General features: G+C 39.3%; 1 protein-coding gene across 1 annotated transcript in view; it reads left to right on the top strand.

The window, feature by feature from the left end:
- The window catches only part of LOC140226545 (uncharacterized), a 125,202-nt gene continuing 102,330 nt past the window's right edge, over positions 1–22,872 (top strand). Inside the window, exon 1 of the mRNA XM_072306996.1 lies at positions 1–43. The gene's annotated coding sequence lies outside the window, so the exon portion shown is untranslated. The remainder of the gene's footprint in view (positions 44–22,872) is intronic.

Below are 22,872 nucleotides of genomic sequence, written 5' to 3'. Positions count from 1 at the left end.
TGGCCAAGTCAACAACTTCAAGGAATCCAGATCCAGATGATGTGTAAGTAGAAGTCTACACATGAATCAATGATTGAAGTGGAATGACTTTTTCTAATCTAGTATCAGTAACTTTAGGGCATTTGCGTTTGATCGACAAGTAGGCCTATTTTTCTATGTATAATTCCGCGAAAAAATTCTTTAAGTTCTCATTTATGTCAAATTATGATAATGCCGTAATTGAAATGACATTTGCTGGGTCAGTTTAATGTCATTAGTCCCATTAAATGAGAAGTTTTTCATATCAATCATGTTATGCAAATTCCCCAAGAATATGATTTAGGATTTGCAAATAGATTTAAAAAAAAAATGAATAGATCTATCGCAAGCTCCATCATACATGTAGTCTAACCCAATAGATCTGGTAGAACTCTAACGTTTAAACAGGGGAACTATAGGTTCAAAGATGATAGATCTAACAATAATAGACTCTAGTTTAGGCCCTACTTCGACTTGAAGGTATGTCGGTTGGTGTACGGCCCCTTCTACCACGGCCACAGGTACACTGTGCAGTGCAACTGTGGCCGTTGGCCCTGCACGGGCACAGTCGCTTCCCCGTCCTTCATTTACACACGCCAGGGCAAGTATGGCTGGACCTACTACTAATCGACCGCCTAATGTTTATCTGCTTAATAAGAATATTTAACACTGAAATTCACGTAAAAAAACTTGACCTACGTGATTGAGAAAATCCAGCTCTATCTAATGCCGTTGTTCCGTTTTCGATTCGAAGTTTCTGTGCAAAAATATCGCCGACGAACTTGCGTGGCCTCGTTTCAGCTCCCCGCGGTAAAATGTTTTTGCATTGACAATGCACGCAAACCGAGTTGTATTGAACACCGTGTTGTACGAAGCTTTTTAGAAGCCGTTTAGAAACTTCCATAGACATTACATTGTGCTGTCATTACGATTCGGTGAAAATATTCATTCGAAATTTTGTCCTTGATTAAAACCATTAATGAACAATGAATTATCGCGTTTTCCCACACCATCCTCATCTACATTCAAAGCCAATCCATTTTTATGTGCTTTGCGCGCAGAGAAGTGCGTACTAAGTGTTCAGTGCGCGAATTATACGCGGTCGGTTTCAATAAGGGTGGTCGATATGTAGTAGGGCTACCATACAAGACACAGGGTCTCCGACCCAATCGTCCGCGTTCAGAATGGACAACTCGGCGGTAATATCCGCTACCCATGACGATGTGTCATCGTCCATGATGGCCACCCTACCTATATATAATCTGATCTGACGATTACAGTGTAGTTAACGAGTGACGACGATCGACGGTGCGATGAAGAGAAGGCGTACACTGTAGTCGTACGAAGCATAAGCAGCTAGCTACTATAGCTCATGCGAACATTGCATCACACAGTACATACAGTATACCATACATTCAATTCACATTACACAAAACGTACTCCCCGCGCTCAGATCAATCAAGCGAGCAAACGAGATACTATAGCGCGATACATTGCTTTAGGGATGTCTTGCGCACACACACATTTCGCTTCGTAGCAACTTCGGAAGCGAGTTTACGTGCTGCCGCCCGCGGCTGAAATATGTCCATGTATCCTCGCGACTGGGTGTCTTTAAAGTCGGACGATCGTCATCCCTAATGGTACGTTATTGCGTAACTCCTCCGAACGAACGAAATTTGTGCATGCAATTGCGCAATGCCAGACTGCAGTGCTATCCCATAGAGCTCTATTATACGCGATATGTAAATACAGCTCTATGTGCTATCCATAAACGTGTGGGACTCTGTGTGTGTGTGTGTGTGTGTGTGTGTGTGTGTATGTACGCATCATACACAAACATTGTGACCGCGAGCTGCGGTGATTGGAGGAGAGAGGCCAGAAGACGCTTGGCTCGAATTGACCTCTCTTCATGCGCATGCGCACTGTGAGTGTGCGTCCATTCGGATCCCTTCGGAAGCTTCGCGTGGCTCGGACAGCCATTTTGGGTAAGACCAGTGTGTGTTCGCTGACCCATTGAGCCAGCGCTATTCTCATTCGGTGTCACGACATTAAATTTTTTGATACAGAATGGGGGGAGGCAGCGTGTTGCGTTCGTCTCCGTGCCCCACAAACCACTCGCCACGATAAAGTGAAAATATAGTTTTGGTAAGGGTTTGAGACCCGTCTGGCACCATTTCATATTTGATTGCAATATCGAAAGAGTCTATCAAGAAACTTACCTGGCTGACGCGATTTGCCGAGATGAGGAGTTCTTTTGAAGTATTTCGAGATCAAAAATAAGAGTCGGTATACCGACTTTTATTCCAGAAGGATCCAGACTAACTCGGTCTCAGGGAAAACTCGGCCCTATTTTAGACAATTTACACGCAGTTCGTGATCGCCATACTGAAAAGACAATCAAAGACGCTTGATAAACAACAAAGCAACTTCAGTGACAGTAATGACAGTAATTTATTCTCATGTCAGGTATTGGAGAACGCAATTTCAACATAATTAACATGAAACATATTTACACTTTGATGCAGATTTTTTAAAACATTCTTTTTTAACACTTTTACACTATTACACATATTTACACTTGATCCAGCATGAAACTTATTTACACAGTATGATGAAACATATTTACACTGAAGTATAAAACATATCTACACATAGAGGAAAAAATTTGTATGTTAAAGATCAATTTTTATAGCCCTAGATAAAAAATAATGTGAAACGAGATATGAAACTCGTCAGACTGACGAGTTAGGTGATACGCTTGGGGTTATCAGATGTCTGTCATCTGTGATCGACAAAGAAAAGAATGTGATATAGGCACCTTGAAGTTATAATTGAGTTTGCATGCAAAACCGTTTCCCTAACCTCTCGGCCACGGGACATCCACGAAAATGGTAAGGCAAAAAAGAAATGTATAGATATTACAGGGAGAAAAGTCAATGCCCACTCAACCAACGTGGCCGCGTGAACATGTATTGCATTGCTAGACGGAAATGCGGCCTTGTAACTACTGATGTCGCTATGCCATTTCTGGCAACTTGGGAAAAATACGTGCCGTAAACATAAAACCTATAATCGGCTGGTTTTGATACCTTGCCTTTAATCACAATTTTCAGTGTGATGACGTCATCAAAGTACAAAACAATGATGTGGTCTTGAAAGACAATTGTTCAAAGTACAACACCTTCGTCGTCGTCATTACATATTATGATCAGTTTGACAAAGTCAGCCTGCAAAATTTTGCAGCAGTCGAAGCAATATGGTCTCCAACACAAAAAAGAGGGATATGGTGTGTGTGTGTGTCTGTGTGTGTGTGTATAGGTGCGTTTATATACGAATGTGATTTCTACATGGACGATATATGTAATACAAAATTGAAGAAAAAAAAAGTAAAATAGCTAAGTATTTTGTTTCGTGATCTTGTGGGGTTCGAACCCGCACGTGTGCAACCTCACGTCTCTGAGACGTCGCCTTTAACCACTCGGCCATACGTCTCGACGAGAAAAAAAAGAGGAACGTAAACTTATGTATGTGAAAGATGAATCAGGAATCGTTTTGTCCACATTCCATTCTCATTTTCAGTTTTAAACTGCAAAATTGTCAAACTAATAAGGAGATTTCAAAGAATAACATGCATGATTACTGCAGCTTATTGTCTCAGTTACCACACACTTAGGTTACAGAGGAAATGGAGCAAAATCATCTGAGATAAAGGTGCTTAAACGTTGTCAAGTTAATGCACATAAAAAAAAATCACCTCCCATAGAGATAACACGTAAACTTGTCTGATTTTGAGTCTTTACCTTTAATAACAATTTGAAGTATGATGGTAAGTCTTCTTGAACCAAGAGTGTGGAACGCAAGCTTCTACGTGAAAGATGAATCATGACGATCACCCGTGACCGACACATCTTCAAAGGGATCAGTTATTAGAAGTGGAAGCCCTCGTACCAAGCATATTGTCTCAGCAATTCCAAAGCAATGATACCCTTACATTTATGCATACCATAATTTCCCTCTGAAATCAATGGTAGGTATATTCATGTACAATTGCTTGCCTTGTCCATAAACTTTGCTTTACAAACTTTCAGTGAAACGTGTCATAACATAATTCTGTAACTCCATTAGCAGGGATTGACTTCATAAAGAAAGATATATCAAATTGAACGCTTAGCGCGTATAACTAAGGGGGATTTTAGCCTGATGCTCTGTTCTTCACTGCTCAGATACCAACAACACTCATTACCTACGGCTACGTATAGAGAAACAGCCATGACGAAAATAAGTTATTCCTTTTCTTTGGCAGATAGACACACAACCCCTTTAAACCACACTATAATTGACATGGAGGGACATGAAAAAGTTCATTACTACTACTGAACAGTGATGCCTTCTACTCATGTGGCACAAGATACCTCTATAGCAACATAAAACCTGTCTACAACTCCGTTATTGCGTCAAACAATAACATCCTGGAATTTCAAAGAGATGAGCGAGACGCCATACACCTGGCCTAGAGTTAATTCATTCAGTTGCCATTCCTGCTCCAGTTGAGTTATGCAAATTATTTTCCGACCTGTCTTGTGACAATATAACAGGAACAAACGTAGAGAAAAGGAAAGGGAAAAGGAAAGGTGGCAAGCGGGGCACTGTACCAAGGGCAATTTAAACAATACGTATGATAAATGAAGCAAATCCAACCTAGGGCCTCCGACAAAAAAAAAAAAGAGGAACTTGAGCGACTGTGTGTCGTGGGGTAGTATAATTGATAAGATAATACGATAAATGACATCGATCGGAATAAAGCTGAACTGCCAAAAGAAACACAAAGAAAGAGAGAGAAAAAAATGATAGCGTCCTGCGGGTCTCGAACATCTCGTCCTAAGGTAGTGCATAATGACCATGCAGCGCGCTAAGTGACTATAAAGCCACACGGCTGTACCGAAGATTGGATGTGAAATTTATCTTTAATCTTTATATATATATATATATATATATATATATATATATTTATCTTAAATATTTATACCATATACAACATGAAAAAGTTCATTACTACTACTAAACAGTGATGCTTTCCATTCATGTGGCACAAGATACCTCTATAACAACATATAACCTGTCTACAACTTCGTTATTGGGTCAAACAATAACAACCTGGAATTTCAAAGAGATGAGCGAGACGCCATACACCTGGACTAGAGTTAATCAATTCAGCTCTCATTCCTGCAAGTTATTTAAACATACATGTTCCTACCTATCCTGTTACAGTATAACAATAACCAATGAAGAGAAAAGGAAAGAGCAAACGAAAGGTGGCAAGCGGGACACTGTAACAAGGGGCAATTTACAACATTAAGTGTGACAAAATTAATGAAGCAAACCCAATCTCCAAACTCCAATACAAAACAAGGGAAATAGAACAGCCGTGTTCACGGGTTACGTACACTTGATAAAGTAATACGATAAATGACATCGGAGTAAAGCTCAACTGCCGAAAAAAAAAAGAGAAAAAAAAAAGAAAGAACGGATAAAAGTCCTGCGGGAGTCGAACCTCTCGCCTTCCGGTATGGCGTTATGAACAACCAGCGCGCTAACCGATTATGCCACATGGCTGTCCTGAAGATCGAGTGCGAAACTTAAATCTAAATACTATCGTGACAGTGTTGACTTGTGATGGAGCTATTCAACTTCCCACAAGTGGCAGCGTGGATTCGATCAATATACAGTTGCAAAGAAAAATTGGGAATCGTTCCGTACAGATTGCATTCTCATTTTCAGTTTTAAATTGCAAAATTGTCAACCTGATGAGGAGATTTGAAAACATGAAATGCATGATTACTAAAGCTTGTTGTCTCAGCTACAACATATTTATGTTTCAGTGGAAATGGAGTAAAATCAGATGAGGTAAAGGTGCTTAAACGTTGTCAAGTCAATGCATGGTTTTAAAAAAAATCACCTCCCATAGACATAACACGTAAACTTGTCTGATTTTGAGTCTTTACCTTTAATCACAATTTCTAGTATGATGACGTCATCATATTTCAAAACCATCACATGGCCTTGAAAGGCAAATGTTCAAAGTGCAACATATCTGAATTTGGGGTAATATTGAGCTTAAACAACAGAGATACGAGCAAATGAATGTCAGAAACAGTACCTCAAAAAAATCAATTCCACTTTTTTGATTTAAAATGACGATATGATGACGTCATCGCGTATTCCTGGCAATACTGATACTTGGAATGTTACTTACAATTCATATACTTTTGTAATATGCAATAGAAATATAGGGTCAACGGACGATTTAAAGAGCTATGGCGAAATAAACAAAGACATGTTTTTTCACTATATTTGCAGAAAAACGCGCACACGGAATTTCAACTTTGACGCCAGTGCATTCCTTTGTTATAGGTCGTAATCGATCGGAAATCAATGGATATTATTACTCAAAGTATCAGGAATCCAAATCAGTCAAAAAAATTGCATTTTCATGTTGCTTATGGGCTCTGCGCGCGAAATTGCGCGGACGGACGCGCACGCGAGAAAATGTTTGAAACGCTTAAAATTGTCTGAAACTTCGAGATTTCCCATTGGGAAGTCGTTTTGAGCCTTTTAAAATTTTGACGCGCGCTTACGCGCGCGTAATGATGACCTGTGTAACTAGCGTTAAAAAGTAAGATAGAGCGTGACCTGAACTTCATGTCCACCGAAAATGATACAGAAATGACATCTAGTTATGAAGTTATGATCGATCATGTGACAAGGTCCGAAAATCACAAAATGGCGCCTAGATGACGTCATAGATATGTTACTGTCATGAAAACCTTATTGTGGCTAGATTTTGTCATGAGACATGTTGACTGAAAATGTCATGTTATTTCGTAATGTCATTCTTGAGATATTGACGACACAAAATTGTCCAGAAAGAAAGAAGAATAAAAAAAAACGAGATATGAAACTCGTCACACTGAAGACGAGTTAGGTGATACGCTTGGGTTCATCAGATGTCGGTCATCCGTGATCGACAAAGAAAAGAATGTAATATAGCACATTGAAGTTATAATGAGATACTTAGTTGAACTTTTTTGGGCCTACATTATTCAGATCACATTTGTTTTTCTGTCACACAAACTAAGTGGAAATTCTGTGCGTGTGCGACTAAATCGATTTACGGACTTTTTGAGTACGTACAGTGCATAAACTTAGACCCCGTTTACGGTGCGGGGCTGGGCCGAGCCGCGGCTGAGCCGCGGCCAAGGCCAACCTCAATTGCGAGGCCGAGCCCCGCAATTTAGTCCGTTTACACTGCCGGGCTCGGCCGCACTTTTGATTCAAACCTTTCAATATTTTGTCGTAGTGGCGCTCTACTTTTAAACAAACGCAATTTGGTATTGTCTGGTTTTCAGATCCTTTGCCAACTGAATTCCGTGGCGACGAAGTCGCCGTTCGGGCAAAGGCCTTTGCCGAAGGAGAAAATCCTTTGCAGGACAAAACCACCTTAAACTATCCTAGTTTTCGACGTTAAAGTGGTTAATATCCTGAATAGCGAAATAGTACAGGCGAGGGTTTGGAAGCCAGACTAAAATTGGCCGCGCATTTAGCCCAGTTTGCGCTTACACTGAGAAAAAGGCCGGGCGCGACCGCGGCTCGACCGCGGCCGAGACCACCTCCAGAGCGTGGCATAATGCGAGGCCAATTTTGGCCCCGCATTTGGCCTTTTGCGCGTTTACACCGAAATGAAGGTGGGCTCGGCGCGGCCGAGCCGCGGCAGAGCCTCGCACTGTAAACGGGGTCCAAGCGATCCTCGGCACGTACAAATAAAATATGACAATTAAGTGTTTATAACCATCCTGGCATTAACAGTGGCCTTTTAAAACATGACCTTTGACCATTATTTACATAACCAATATGACTCCCTCTAATCTTGCTATTACAATGCTCAGTTCAGAGATCTCTTACAGCTATATACAAGCCTGTGAGATTTACCAGCATTAAAACCAATGAAGCCTCCGATACAAAACAAGGGATATAGAGCAAGTGAGTCTGTTTACATGAGAATGTGATTTATCCTGGACGAAAGTGATACCTCAATTAAAGAGAAAAGGGCAAAAGAAAAATGGGCCAAACGTACGGCTCCAGCGAAAGAGACATCGCCTTTAACCATGTAACTATAGGTCTCCTCTAACTAAGAGTACACTTTGAACGTAAGCTTATACGTGAATGATAATTTATGACGATCTCACGTGATCGACACACATTCAAAGGAGACAGTTAGAAGTGGAAGGAGTGCTTAATCGTTTCATTAATTCCTAATCAATGACACCCCTACTATAGGCATATCATAATTTCTCACATAAAATCAATGGTCTATATGCACCATTACTTGTATCGTGCATAAACTTTGTTTTTTAAGCTTTCAGTGAAACGTGTCATAACATAATTTAGTAATTCCATCGGCAGTGATTGATATGATAAAGAAGAAAGATATATCACCGTATTGAACGCTTAGAACCTAACGGGGGGGGGGGGGGTATTATAGCATGATACTCGGTTCTTTACTGCCCAGATGCCAACAACATCCATTACCCACGGCTACGCATAGCGAAACAGCCATGGCGAAAATAAAACTTTGTTTTCTCGTAGGCAGAATGACACAGAACCTCGTCAAACACACTTTTATTGGCAGGGATGGACATGAAAAAGTTCATTACTAATACTAAACAGCGTATGCATTCCATTCATGTGGCGCGAGATACTTCTATAGCAACATAAAGCCTGTCTTCAACTCCGTTGGTCGAACAATGACAACCTGAAATTTCAAAGATATGAGCGAGACGCTATATACACCTGGCCTAGAGTTAATTTATTCAGTTCTCATTCCTACCTCAAGTTGGGTTATGTTATTGTAATCATTGAATCATTCCCATCTGCAGTATAACAAAACCAAAGTGAGGGAAAGGGGGAGAGAAAAACGAGAGGTGGCAAAAGGAAAACTGCATGCACAACTGCAATCCATGTCATTGCGTGTGACAAGTGAAGCAAATGTATTAGTTGTTATAGCAGTGTTCTATGAGCATAAACTGGCAAATAGACAGACAATGTCACATATAAAAACCATCAATTTAATGTCAGAGAAGATGGTAAACAAGATGCATTGAAACTGTAACTAAATCGCTGCTTTTCTACTCGGTCACGGAACGTCCAACTTTATATTCAACAAAAAAAAAATGTTAGGGGAAAGAAACAAATTTAGATATAACATTCTTGAATTAAAAACAAGAAAAAGAAAATGCCCACGTCAGGATTAAAAAAAAAACGCCGCACGAACATGCATTATATTCTAGATGGGAATACGGTCTTGATGCAAAGGTCCAATGATTGTCTCATTACTTTAAAAGCAATCTATGGTTCCCTTACCATCACTAGTACCACACCACAATGACGTCTCTAAAATCAATGGTAGCACATTTATCATTGCATCGTGCAGTAACTCCCTTTTCCTAAACTACCAGTAGAACGTGTCATATTATATTGTGTGTTTCGATCAGTAGTGACTGACTTTAAAGAAGAAAGATAATGCAAAAAATTGAACGCTTACCACATTGCTTATAGGGCTATTCCAGTTTGGTACAGATCTGTTCTATTCTCCCAGATGCCAACAACATATGTCACCTATGGCTGAACTAGTGAAACAACCATGACGAAAATAAACGACAGAGAACGCCGTCATAATCACTACACTTGGAAAGGTGTTGCCCGAAATTCCTCATTATGAAGCAATATCACGTCACTTCCTTCCCTGCCTGTCTTTAACTCCGTTATTTGGTCAAACAATAACAACCTGGAATTCCAAAGAGATAAGCGAGACGCCATGCACCTGGACTAGAGTTAATTAATTCAGTTCCCATTCCTGTTAATTATATAAACGTACACGTTCCTAAATATCCTGCTACAGTATAACAAGAACAAATGAAGAGAAAAGGAAAGAGAAAACGAATGGTGGCAAGCGGGGTACTGTTTTAATTCAAGGGCAATTTACAACATTACGTGTGACAAAATTAAAGAAGCAAACCCAACCTCCAAACTCCAATACAAAACAAGGGAAATAGAGTAGCTGTGTTCATGACATCAGAGTGAAGCTGAACTGCAGAAAAAAAGAAAGAAAAAAGAAATAAAAGGAAAAAGTCCTGCGGGACTCGATTAACTTCTCTCCTTCCGGTCGGGTATTATAAACACGCAGCGTGCTAAGCAATTCTGCCACACGGAAGATCCGAAGATCTTGTGCGAAACTTAAATATATCTATGTATGCTATACATTGATATTCAGTTTTTTGGCTATATACGTCAAGTGACTGATAGCGCTATTCAACTTCCCACGAGTGGCCGCGTGGATTCGATCAATATACAGTTACAAAGATAAATCGGGAATCGTTTCAACCAGATTCCATTCTCATTTTCAGTGATCGACAACGAAAATAATGTAAAGTAGCGACTTGAAGTAATATTGAGAAATGTTCGTGAAGTCCAATTCTTTATACAGTCCTACATAATTCAGATGAAATTGTTTCTGTCATGCAACTAATTGAAAATTTCGTGTAGTGGTGTCGGCGTGTCCAAGTAAGTTGATTGGAAAGGATATGTGAATGAATATTTACCAATAGGTCTTTATATTGCAAAAAAAAAAATCAAACATGGCCATGCGGTCTCTTAAAAGTCATCTTCACTTTAACATTTGTAATTTCAAGTCCAAGTTGCCTGTCAAAGCAATGTGGTCTCCAACAAAAAACAAAGGGATATTGTGTGTGTGTGTGTGTGTGTGTGTGTGTGTGTGTGTACGTTTACATGAAAACGTGATTTCTACATGGACGAAGGTGAATACTCCATAAAAGGAAAAAAGCAAAAGATATAAATATTTTGTTTCGTGCTCTTATGGGGTTCGAACCCGTACGTGTGCAACCTCACGTCTCTTGTGACGTCGCCTTTATCCTCTCGGCCATGACAGTACGTCTTGACGAGAAAATATGAGGAACGTAAGCTTATACGTGAAAGATGATTCAGGAATCGTTTTGTCCACATTCCATTCTCATTTTCAGTTTTTAGCTGCAAAATTATCAACCTGATGAGATTTGAAAAATAAAATGCATGATTACTGCAGCTTATTGTCTGAGCTACCACATACTTAAGTTTCAGAGGAAATGGAGCAAAATCAGCTGAGATAAAGGTGCTTAAACGTTGTCAAGTCAATGCATGGTTAAAAAAAAAAAAATCACCTTCCATAGACATAACACGTCAACTTGTCTGATTTTGAGTCTTTACCTTTAAACACAATTTGAAGTATGATGGTAAGTCTTCTCGAACTAAGAGTGTGGAACGTATACCTTCTACGTGAAAGGTGAATCATGACGATCACCCGTGACTGACACATCTTCAAAGGGATCTCTTATTAGAAGTGGAAGCCCTCGTGCCAAGATAGCTTGTCTCAGCAATTCCAAAGCAATGATACCCTTACATTTAGGTATGCCATAATTTCCCTCTGAAATCAATGGTATTATTTATGTACAATTGCTTGCCTTGTCCACAAACTTTGCTTTACAAACTTTCAGTGAAAGGTGTCATAACATAATTCTGTAACCGTCCATTAGCAGTGATTGAATACATAAATCAAGATGATAAATATCAATTGAACGGTTAGCGCGTATAACTAAGGGGGATTTCAGCCTGATGTTGTGTTATTCACTGCTCAGATACCAACAACACTCATTACCTACGGCTACGTATAGAGAAACAGCCATGACGAAAATAAGTTATTCCTTTTCTTTGGCAGATAGACACACAACCCCTTTAAACCACACTATAATTGACATGGAGGGACATGAAAAAGTTCATTACTACTACTGAACAGTGATGCCTTCTACTCATGTGGCACAAGATACCTCTATAGCAACATAAAACCTGTCTACAATTCCGCTATTGGGTCAAACAATAACAATCTGGAATTTCAAAGAGATGAGCTAGACGCCATACACCTGGCCTAGAGTTAATTTATTCAGTTGCCATTGCTGCTCCAGTTGAGTTATGTAAATTATTTCCCGACCTGTCTTGTGCAGTGTAACAGGAACAAACGTAGAGAAAAGGAAAGAGAAAACGAAAGGTGGCAATCGGGGCACTGTATACCAAGGGCAATTTACAACATTACGTATGATAAATGAAGCAAATCCAACCTCCAGCCTCCGACAAAAAAAAAAGGGAACTTGAGTGACTGTGTGTCGTGGGGTAATGACATCGGAATGAGGCTGAACTGCCAAAAGAAAAACAAAGAAAGAGAGAGAAAAAAAAAATAATAGCGTCCTGCGGGTCTCGAACATCTCGTCCTAAGGTAGTGCATAATGACCATGCAGCGCGCTAAGCGACTCTAAAGCCACACGGCTGTCCCGAAGACTGGATATGAAATTCATATCTTTATATCATTTACAACATGAAAAAGTTCATTACTACTACTAAACAGTGATGCCTTCCATTCATGTGGCACAAGATACCTCTATAGCAACATAAAACCTGTCTACATCTCCGTTATTGGGTCAAACAATAACAACCTGGAATTTCAAAGAGATGAGCGAGACGCCATACACCTGGACTAGAGTTAATCAATTCAGCTCCCATACCTGCAAGTTATTCAAACGTACATGTTCCTACCTATCCTGTTACAGTATAACAATAACCAATGAAGAGAAAAGGAAAGAGCAAACGAAAGGTGGCAAGCGGGACACTGTAACAAGGGACAATTTACAACATTAAGTGTGACAAAATTAATGAAGCAAACCCAACCTCCAAACTCCAATACAAAACAAGGGAAATAGAGCAGCCGTGTTCACGGGTTACGTACACTTGATAAAATAATATGATAAATGACATCGGAGTAAAGCTGACCTGCCGAAAAAAAAAAGAAAAGAAAAACAAAAAGAACGGGAAAAGTCCTGCGGGAGTCGAACTTCTCACCTTCCGGTATGGCGTTATGAACACCCAGCGCTAAGCGATTACGCCACACGGCTGTCCTGAAGAGTGAATGCGAAACTTAAATATATAATGATACTATCGTGACTAGTTGACTTGTGATGGCGCTATTCAACTTCTCACAAGTGGCAGCGTGGATTCGATCAATATACAGTTGCAAAGAAAAATTGGGAATCGTTCTGTACAGATTGCATTCTCATTTTCAGTTTTAAACTACAAAATTATCAACCTAATGAGGAGATTTGAAAACATAAAATGCACGATTACTAAAGCTTATTGTCTCAGCTACAACATACGTATGTTTCAGAGGAAATGGAGCAAAATCAGATGAGGTAAAGGTGCTTAAACGTTGTCAAGTCAATGCATGGTTTAAAAAAAAATCACCTCCCATAGACATAACACGTAAACTCGTCTGATTTTGAGTCTTTACATTTAATAACAATTTCTAGTATGATGACGTCATCATATTTCAAAACCATCACATGGACTTGAGAGGCAAGTGTTCAAAGTACAACATATCTGAATTTGGGATAATATTGAGCTTAAACAACAGAGATACGAGCAAATGAATGTCTGAAACAGTACCTCAAAAAAATTAATTCCACTTTTTTTATTTAAAATGACGATATGATGACGTCATCGCGTATTCCTGGCAATATTGATACTTGGAATGTTATCTACAATTCATATACTTTTGTAATATGCAATAGAAATATAGGGTCAACGGACGATTTAAAGAGCTATGGCGAAATAAACAAAGACATGTTTTTTCACTATATTTGCAGAAAGACGCGCACGCGGAATTTCAACTTTGACGCCAGTGCATTCCTTTGTTATAGGTCGAAATCGATCGGAAATCAATGGATATTGTTACTCAAAGTATAAGGAATCCAAATCAGTCAAAAAAATTGCATTTTCATGTTGCTTACGGGCTCTGCGCGCGAAATTGCGCGGACGGACGCGCACGCGAGAAAATGTTTGAAACGCTTAAAATTGTCTGAAACTTCGAGATTTTCCATTGGGAAGTCGTTTTGAGCCTTTTAAAATTTTGACGCGCGCTTACGCGCGCGTAATGATGACCTGTGTAACTAGCGTTAAAAAGTAAGATAGAGCGTGACCTGAACTTCATGTCCACCGAAAATGATACAGAAATGACATCTAGTTATGAAGTTATGATCGATCATGTGACAAAGTCCGAAAATCACAAAATGGCGCCTAGATGACGTCATAGATATGTTACTGTCATGAAAACCTTATTGTGGCTAGATTTTGTCATAAGACATGTTGACTGAAAATGTCATGTTATTTCGTAATGTCATTCTTGAGATATTGACGACACAAAATGTGGCAGAAAGAAAGAAGAATAAAAAAAAAGAGAAATTTTGACAATCACAATAGGTGATACGCTGATAGCGTATCACCTAATAAAGAGAGATTTTGACAATCACAATAGGTGATACGCTGATAGCGTATCACCTAATTATTTGGCATATCAATAAATCTAAAGATCCACTTTAACGGTAAAACAGTGATGTGTAACAAAACACCAGCAACAACAGAACACAAAAATTAACAATAATTGTAAAAAAAATTGTACATTATATACACGACAAAGTATTAAAAAAAAACAACAATTGCATGATGATTAGTCAAGATATTCAAATTAATTACATGAGTAAAGAAAACTAAAAGCAAAGCATAATGGTATTGCAATACTTAGCCAGATTTATAAGTGTGCCTGAGTTGGTTGTGTTAAATAATTTTTCCTTTTTGAAAGTATTTGGTCTTTTTGTGAAGTTACTGTCTATAATTTTCTCTCCGTGGAAAGAGTCGGACAAACAAACAAATAATGAAATTCATCTCCTATTAGTTGTGACTGACAAAGCTTACATACTCTATTGCTTCGTTTAACATTCTCATATCTCCCTGTAACTATAGGAAGACGATGATTTGGACAGCGGAATCTACAAAAACGTATTCGATATTTTTTTTTTTTTAGGAAGATCAGTAATACATTTTTCTAATTGAAGAGACTTTTTAAAGATTCTGTTCGTAATACACGTATTGAGGATTATCATATAGCACAGTACCAGTTTTCAGACAAACAATCTTTCAAACGTTGGTCAATTGAATATTATCCAAGTACTATTTGTCGTTTCGCATTTAAACCACAAATCTGACATTCCCAACATATCGATGGTAGTTTTTATTTTTTTTTTCAGCCACAAAGACTGATATACATTTTGATTATACAAAACTTTCAAAACTCTATAGATCATCCCCGAAAGTTTGTTTTCTCCAGAGTGTTCTAAATTGCTCAAGAAATTAATCATTCTATTGAAAATATATTTGTCAAGACTAAATCTACCTTTATAGTTCACCTAACACCATGCAATTTGCCGTTGACTTATGTAATTTCAAAATCTGTTTACAAAACTTGACATGAAATACCTCAAGATCACGTATAACTTAAACCCCCCATATTTCGCTGCCATAGAGAAGAACTGGAATGACAAGTTGGTCAAATAATCTAATAGTATATCAATAGGCAGATCCAATGATTGTGGTTCAACTGTTTCATCTGCGCTTTTTTAAATGTGTTATTATGATTGAATGTTGTGCCTAAATATACGTAATCATCTACTACAGATAATTCGCCATTGTTGAAATGAAAGGTAGTTTCCTAACTTTACCTCTAGAGAAGATAATAATTTTTTTTTTGTCTTGTCTGAATTAACATGTAATGATCAGTTGTAACAATATTCAGATAGTGCATTTAACGCATTCTGCAAGTCACCCGGTGATTTAGCTAGAATCAAGGTGTCGTCTGCATAGACTAACGTGAAAAGTTTAATGTACACTTGGATTTCATTTTGTCATGCATGTGCGTTGAGCTTTTTTGGCATTACATCCAAGCCATGACATTTGCATTTTAGAAAATTACTGAAATCATTGAGAAAGAGGGCAAACAGAATGGGTGAAATGTTTTCTCCTTGTCTAACCCCGATATTACATTGAAATAGGGATTACTCTTCGTTATCTTTTATTACACATGATTTTGCCTGGCCATACATGTTTTGTATAACTTAAAAAAAAAAATCCATTAATATTTGCATTAAAAAGCTTCATCCAAAGAGCTGATCTATCTACTAAATCAAATGCTTTTTTATAGTCGATAAACGCACAGTATACTCTTTCACCTTCGGCTAAGTACTTAAATCAATTATGGAATGTAAAACAAAAATATGGTCTAGAGTTGAATGGCCACTTCTAAAGCAAGCTTGTTCTTCTCCAAGTAAATTATTGTCCTCGAGATAAGACGTTAACCTTTTATTCAATATGCTTGTAAAGAGCTTCCCTAAACAACTGAGCAAAGTGATGTCTCGATAGTTATTGTGGTCTTTTGCGTCTCCTTTCTTTTTATACAGAGGTTTCATTAGTCCAATTGTCCAATCAGAAGGAACAACACCACTATCTATAAAACAATATTGAATAGTACGACAATACAAGATACAGTAGCAAACGGCCAGAAGAGTTTTTCAGAAATTCGTTCAGAACATTCTTCAAAACGTTTAACTTGCGTGACAAATTCGTCAATATCAATAGGTCTGTTCAAATCGTCATTTATTGGACTAACTGGGATAGGAGTGTACAAAGGAGTTTCTTCGGTGCCCTTAGTCTGACTGAGATTTCTAAAATGCTCTTCACGTACGTTAAGGTCGATATCAATTTCATTTGGACACTGCAATTTGAGCTAATGGCTGCGCCCGGTGCCACAAATTGTCTGCTGCCCTCAACGAACCCGAATCGGTCTATATTATAGAGCTGTATAATAGAGCTCTATATGGTCTATTCACCGAACTAAAAATTTAGTTTGGTGGGTCTATTTTGCTTTACATAGACCGATTCGGGTTCGTTGAGGGCAGCAGACAATTTGTGGCACTGGGCCGGGTAAGCACTATTTGGGCACCCGTCCCGCTTTATCATGAATATTCATCAGGCAGTAAGATACTGTACTAGTAAATGGCAGAACGCTGGATACGTGCCATAGAATGTAAAAACGTATTGCCGGTAAATATCAAAATCTCGAAAAATTGCATCAACGGGGAATGTTAAAACGTCTCGCCGGGAGATGGAAAAATGTTCAGTTTTGCCGGGAAATGTAAAAACGCCGCCGGGAAATGTAAAAATTATGTATTTCCACCGTATTACGGATACATACAGATGATCATGAATATTCATGATGAAGCGGGACGGGTGCCCAAATACTGTAGTGCTTACCGGCCGCAGCCATTAGCTCAAATTGCGGTGTCTCCCTCCTCTCCCCCACCACACGGGCAACATGTTTATCGCGCACTTGTAGCAGGAGTACGCGCACTTGTAACAAAGGTTCGCGCATTAAGCGAGCGTTCGAGCACTCAGTACGAGACGCCTATTGGCTAAAACAACCGTGCATCAGTTTTTCATTCCGTGCGCGTGCTAGGGGGTGGGGGGGGGGGGGGTCGGCCGGAATACGGTGGAAATACATGATTTTTACAAAAACAAAACGGGACAGACGGACGGACGGACGGACGACCCGAAAACATAATGCCTCCGGCCACTTCGTTGCGGAGGCATACAAAAATGCCCTAGCAAGATGGCGACGCAACACGGAATTTGGCTGCACGGTCTCGTGTATGTTCGGAATAGGGACATGCATTCCACTATCTTTTAGTTCGGTGGGTATGCAACGACTAGGTAGCTGCTGCGCTATAATTACTAGTATATTGTATGCTCATGGGTAGCCTTTAAACAAGGCGACTCGCTCTGCGTGCCCCCGTATAGCGCGTTTACCCCACAAACCTGTTGGCTGGCCGGCGACTGGAATCCACTCGCATGCCCAGCATTGGCTGGGCATGCGTGTAGCGCAAAGAGATTTTCCCCATGACTGCTAGAGTGCGGAGTCTGTACGCCCTGTACTATTGTTTTGTGAGCGCAAGGGGAGCATTGGATGACAACGAGGCGGTACAACGGTAGGCTCACCCCTCGTGCTAACACGCTAGCAAAGGAGCAACCGAGGAGCAGCCAAAATCAAGTGCGTACTCGCGTAAAAGTTCAGAAGTTCGCGTAATACGCGCTGTAGAAATGTATACATAGTACGCAAAGTCCGCCATTGTTAAGTGAGCTATGGCAGTCAGACCGCAACGCTGCTGTTAATGAGCTCAAATCAAACATTTATCGTACGCGCAGGTTTTTGCGCATGTCCTTCTCAACACCCGAGATTTTGCGAGATAATTCAGAGACAAAGTGCATGGTCTACGAGATTCATATATTGACGACATGAAGATCTACTCTCCGTGACTAATTGACATGATTTGTGAATGTTTGATATTAATCAGACTTTTTAATGCTTATATCATGTGAAATGAACTTATGATACCGCTATTCTTATCACCGCATCCTGCTGACATTTTTTAAAACGATCCTAGAACATATTATGACAAGGCTTTCTATTTATTGATCACCCGACCCGTTCCAAAGTTGAATCAACTCATTACTGATATCCAACGTTCTAGAGATTCTTGTTATAATAGCACAGTAAGAACTGAATTGGTCCCTCGCTTAGAAAATTATGAAAATTGAAAGTCTCGTCGAGTGAAAATCGTGGAGTGGCAATTTGAGATACATGCATAATCATGCGCTCCCAGGGTATCATTAGTTAAATTACTCAGCGATGTATACAGTGGAATTAGATGGAATAATTATTGTAATTCACAATAGAGATCCCCAAAGAACTATGTGTGCACAATAAGTTTTTGATCTTTTATTATTGATTAATAATGAGCCATTCATTAATGCGACAGTTACTGCTATCTGAGTTAACAAAGTCCAAGCCAAAGTTGAGCTGTCGATCAGAGTGGAGCGTTGTTCTTGTTGTTGACGTGGAGATCTTAGCCCGAGCGCGTATACATACATCGTGCGCGCGCACACACACACACACTCACAGGGTCCTACACTTTTATCTACACACAGAGTATTACTGTATGTACAGCACACGTTTACTGTCCTTCCGCGCTGACCAACTGTTTCAACTCTCCACTCGGAGGGAATTAACCAATCAGAAACGCGTATTCGCGGCAAACTGAAATCTCGTCAAAAATTAACTGTACGACGCAATGATTTATTCGATCACCTGACCCGTTCCAATAATCAGTCCACATGAAGTCATCATATTTCCATGGTATGATATTTCCTCTTTCATTTCATACCTCTTCGATTTTGGTCCACGTTTATTTCATTGTTGTAATGTACCCCCTAAGAAAAATGAAAAATATGCAAATTTTATGTTTTAAAATGTCCTTGTTCAGTATGTTTTATATGTCACAACCTTTCAAGTAGTCGGATGTCATCAAAGTACAACTTTTCAGCTTTTTATCGATGTATTAATCAGGAAGATTGGTAATGTCGTTTAGATTTACAGGGACTCTAAAAATATGGTCTTCCAGCTCATTACGTATTCATGTCCGCAAGGTCCATGCATACGCGTACGATAAATGAGAAGGCTTTTCAGGGTGTTGCGGTCTGACTGTATGGCGGCCCCCATGAAATCACTGACTCCATTGTAGAGTCCGCCCTCTAGTGGTGGGGAGGAGAAAAATCTCTTTGGTGTAGCGTTAGGGCTGCGCCTGCGTGTAGCGTTAGGCCTACGTACGTGTGTGCGGCGCCATGAGCAAGGTACTGTACGAGCTGAAATTTTCGCGGTGGTTTTATTTTCGCGAATTTCGCGAATCGCCTTTGAATCGCGAAAATAACAACACGCGAAAATAACAACCATGACAACGCGCAAATAAGTAAGTTCAGTTAGACCCTCGCAACTGCGAAATTAACAACACGCGAAAATGTCCTCGAAGTACCAATTCGCGAAAATTTCAGCTCGTACAGAGTAAGCACTGGAGCTGTTCGGGCATCAGGCAACAAGATTATAAGTGCCGAGCAAAATAGTAGAGATAACGAGATACGAAGGCGCGCAATAAAAATGGACACAAAATGGCTACCCTACATGACGATACAAAAGAGAGCTAAGTACAAACTCAGTACACCTAGAAACATCATTCATTTCCAAAGGTAGTGGTATTTTTATTGTGTTAAAAAGATTTAAAAATTATAGTCGTACCTTTTTTTCGATTGAGGGGATGGTTTTGAAGAACAAGATTTTAAGTAATAAGGATTATTTCGTTGAGGTAAAAATTTGGCAACAACATGATCTCACAATCAAAGACGCTTGATAGACAACAACAACTTCAAAGACAGCGCGTCTCAGGCCAAAGACGCACATCACCTGAGACGCGCTGTCTAAGCGTCTTTTTAAGTGGTCTCAAATGATGCGCGTAATACGCTTGAGGACCGCGCGCTGTCCATTTGTTTCAAAATGTACAGGATTAGCGCGCACTTTCGTAGCGTCTTTGGTGCCGAGAACGCTGAATAGGTACCATAATTTGCATAAGAACATCGATGAATGTAAAAACGTATCGCCGGGAAATGTAAAAATCTCGAAAAATTGCATCAAATGGGGAATAGGGAGATGGAAAAATGTTCAGTTTTGCCGGGAAATGTAAAAATCATGTATTTCTACGGTATGATACGTACGGTACCAATAGTATATAAGATTATGAATATTCATGATGAAGCGCGATGGGTGCCCCAGCAACAGTGCCGTGCTTATACACCGTTACCCATGAAGCAAAGATCCTGACGTATGACACAGACACGTACGTAGCGTAGGTCGTAGGCCGGATTTTTTTTTACTAGTCAAAATACGGCGGCACTTTTGCACTGTTAACTGGTCGGAGTAAGGCCAAAGATCATCTTTGAAAAGGCCTAACGCAGACCCTAGCTGCGCCGGTCCCGCCGCCCGCCGGTCCCTGCACTTCTTTTTTATCAGTCGCATCGTTCTTTTGCTGAGAAACACAGACGTAAGTCAGACACAGAGGTGGTCTAAAACAGGTTATCTGTCAGAGAACTGTAACCCGTTGAGGACGGGCTGATTTTGCTACATATTCTAACGTTAGATTTAATGTATTTTTCTAGAGACTACCACTAACATGTTAGAGTAACAGTTTAGTTCTAACGTACATGTAAACACCCCATTATGGGCCATAGACACCTGCCCGAGTCTACTCCGGACTCGACTCGGCTCAACTGGGGTTAACGTCGTTAGATAGGCTTCTATTACTATCTCTATGGTCTACTAGAAAGTCTAACGTTTAGATCTAGAATCTACCTAGCTGTCTAGGCCTACAACTTTGTTAGAAGTTCCAGGCGTAGGACCTACGATTGTTTTGCGCTCCTTGTTTACCAAGACTAACGTTAGATTCTACTTTTCTAGGCACCTAGCGTAGTAACTAGTAGTCTAACGTTATATGACTAGGCCATTTGGCGGTAGACTACCGCTTTTGAAAGATTTTATTAGCATTCAAGCTAGTGCTGCTCGCATAGGCATCCTGGATTATATACCGCTTTCTCAAATGAATTATTGAAAATGTTGGCAAGTATGCTAATTTGCTATGTTGTCTAGTACCTGAATTAGGCCCTAACTGTTGTGTTAGGCCTAGCCTAGGGCCTACCAGTACCTTTGATGCCCAATAAGTTGAAGTCTGTAGAACCTAGGCAGGAGTAGGCTAGGCCTAGAAAATCTACTTGTGTAACCTTAACGTTAGAGGGCCATTCAATTACAAAGGATTAAATCCTGTAGACCTCAGGCTGAGATCAGAGCCTGGGGACTTCCATGTGATGTAGGCCCTACTAACGTTAGAATCTAACGTTAGTAACAATTTAGAGTTTTAGACACAATAGAAAGATAGGTAGGCCTATAGTAACGCGTGGGACAAGTAACGCGTGGCACATTTTTGTCACTATGAATATTGTGATGTGAATTGCACATCTACTCAAAGAAACTTTAATATGTGGTACTAATTATCTAAACTTTCTAATAAATTCTTGCAAATTTCAATGATTTAGACCCACCAGAACAATAGATATAGGCCTACAACTGAAAATGACATATAATAAAAAATATGAAATGCCTGTGTTAATTGTTATCCTTTATTTTTTGACATTTGACTTTAAATGTGACCTTGAAAATAGCGTGTAATGATCTTTTGTGAATTATTTATGCAAAGTGGAACTTTCACCAAATTTTAAGTCAGAATTCAGAAAATTACAAAAAATCCCTCAATAATGAAATGTACACATTTCCCATAGAAGACTAAGATTTAGTAACACTAACACTTCCACTGACTTGTACACAAATCGTCCCACGCGTTACTGAAATGTCCCACGCGTTACTAAATTTGATTAAAAATTGTAAGCATGAGATTTATCAGACTATCTTTTTATCTCTTGGATATGATTAGGTCCATTGTGAATTTGGTCTTTTGAAAGTTTCAAGTCAATTAAATCTTTAACTTTGATGCAAATGAGAAATAATGACCTAAAAAAGTAACGCGTGGGACATGCTAATTTTGGCCCATCCCTCATTTGAATATTTAATCAGTTGAGAAACTGAAAATCACAGTCATGATAACTTGTTATTCAGACTTAAGGTCACCATACTTATTTTCATAAAAACTTGCAAAAATTAAAAGATACATTTTAAAATGCAGAATTTTTGAATGTCCCACGCGTTACTCTAAATTTTAATTTATGCAGATTAATTAATTTATTGCTGGTTATGCGGAAGGATTTTTACTTTTTCTTTTTGAAATTCATGTATTTTAACTTCTTAGCTTTAAAATGATACGAAATTTATGTAGATTGACCCATTTTGAATTTTCAGTCTTGTGTGATCAAATAGCTTGGACTTGC

This window comes from Diadema setosum, chromosome 3 (genome assembly GCF_964275005.1).
Source record: "Diadema setosum chromosome 3, eeDiaSeto1, whole genome shotgun sequence".
Taxonomy (NCBI): domain Eukaryota; kingdom Metazoa; phylum Echinodermata; class Echinoidea; order Diadematoida; family Diadematidae; genus Diadema; species Diadema setosum.
This window is presented reverse-complemented; position numbering and strand designations above follow the sequence as displayed.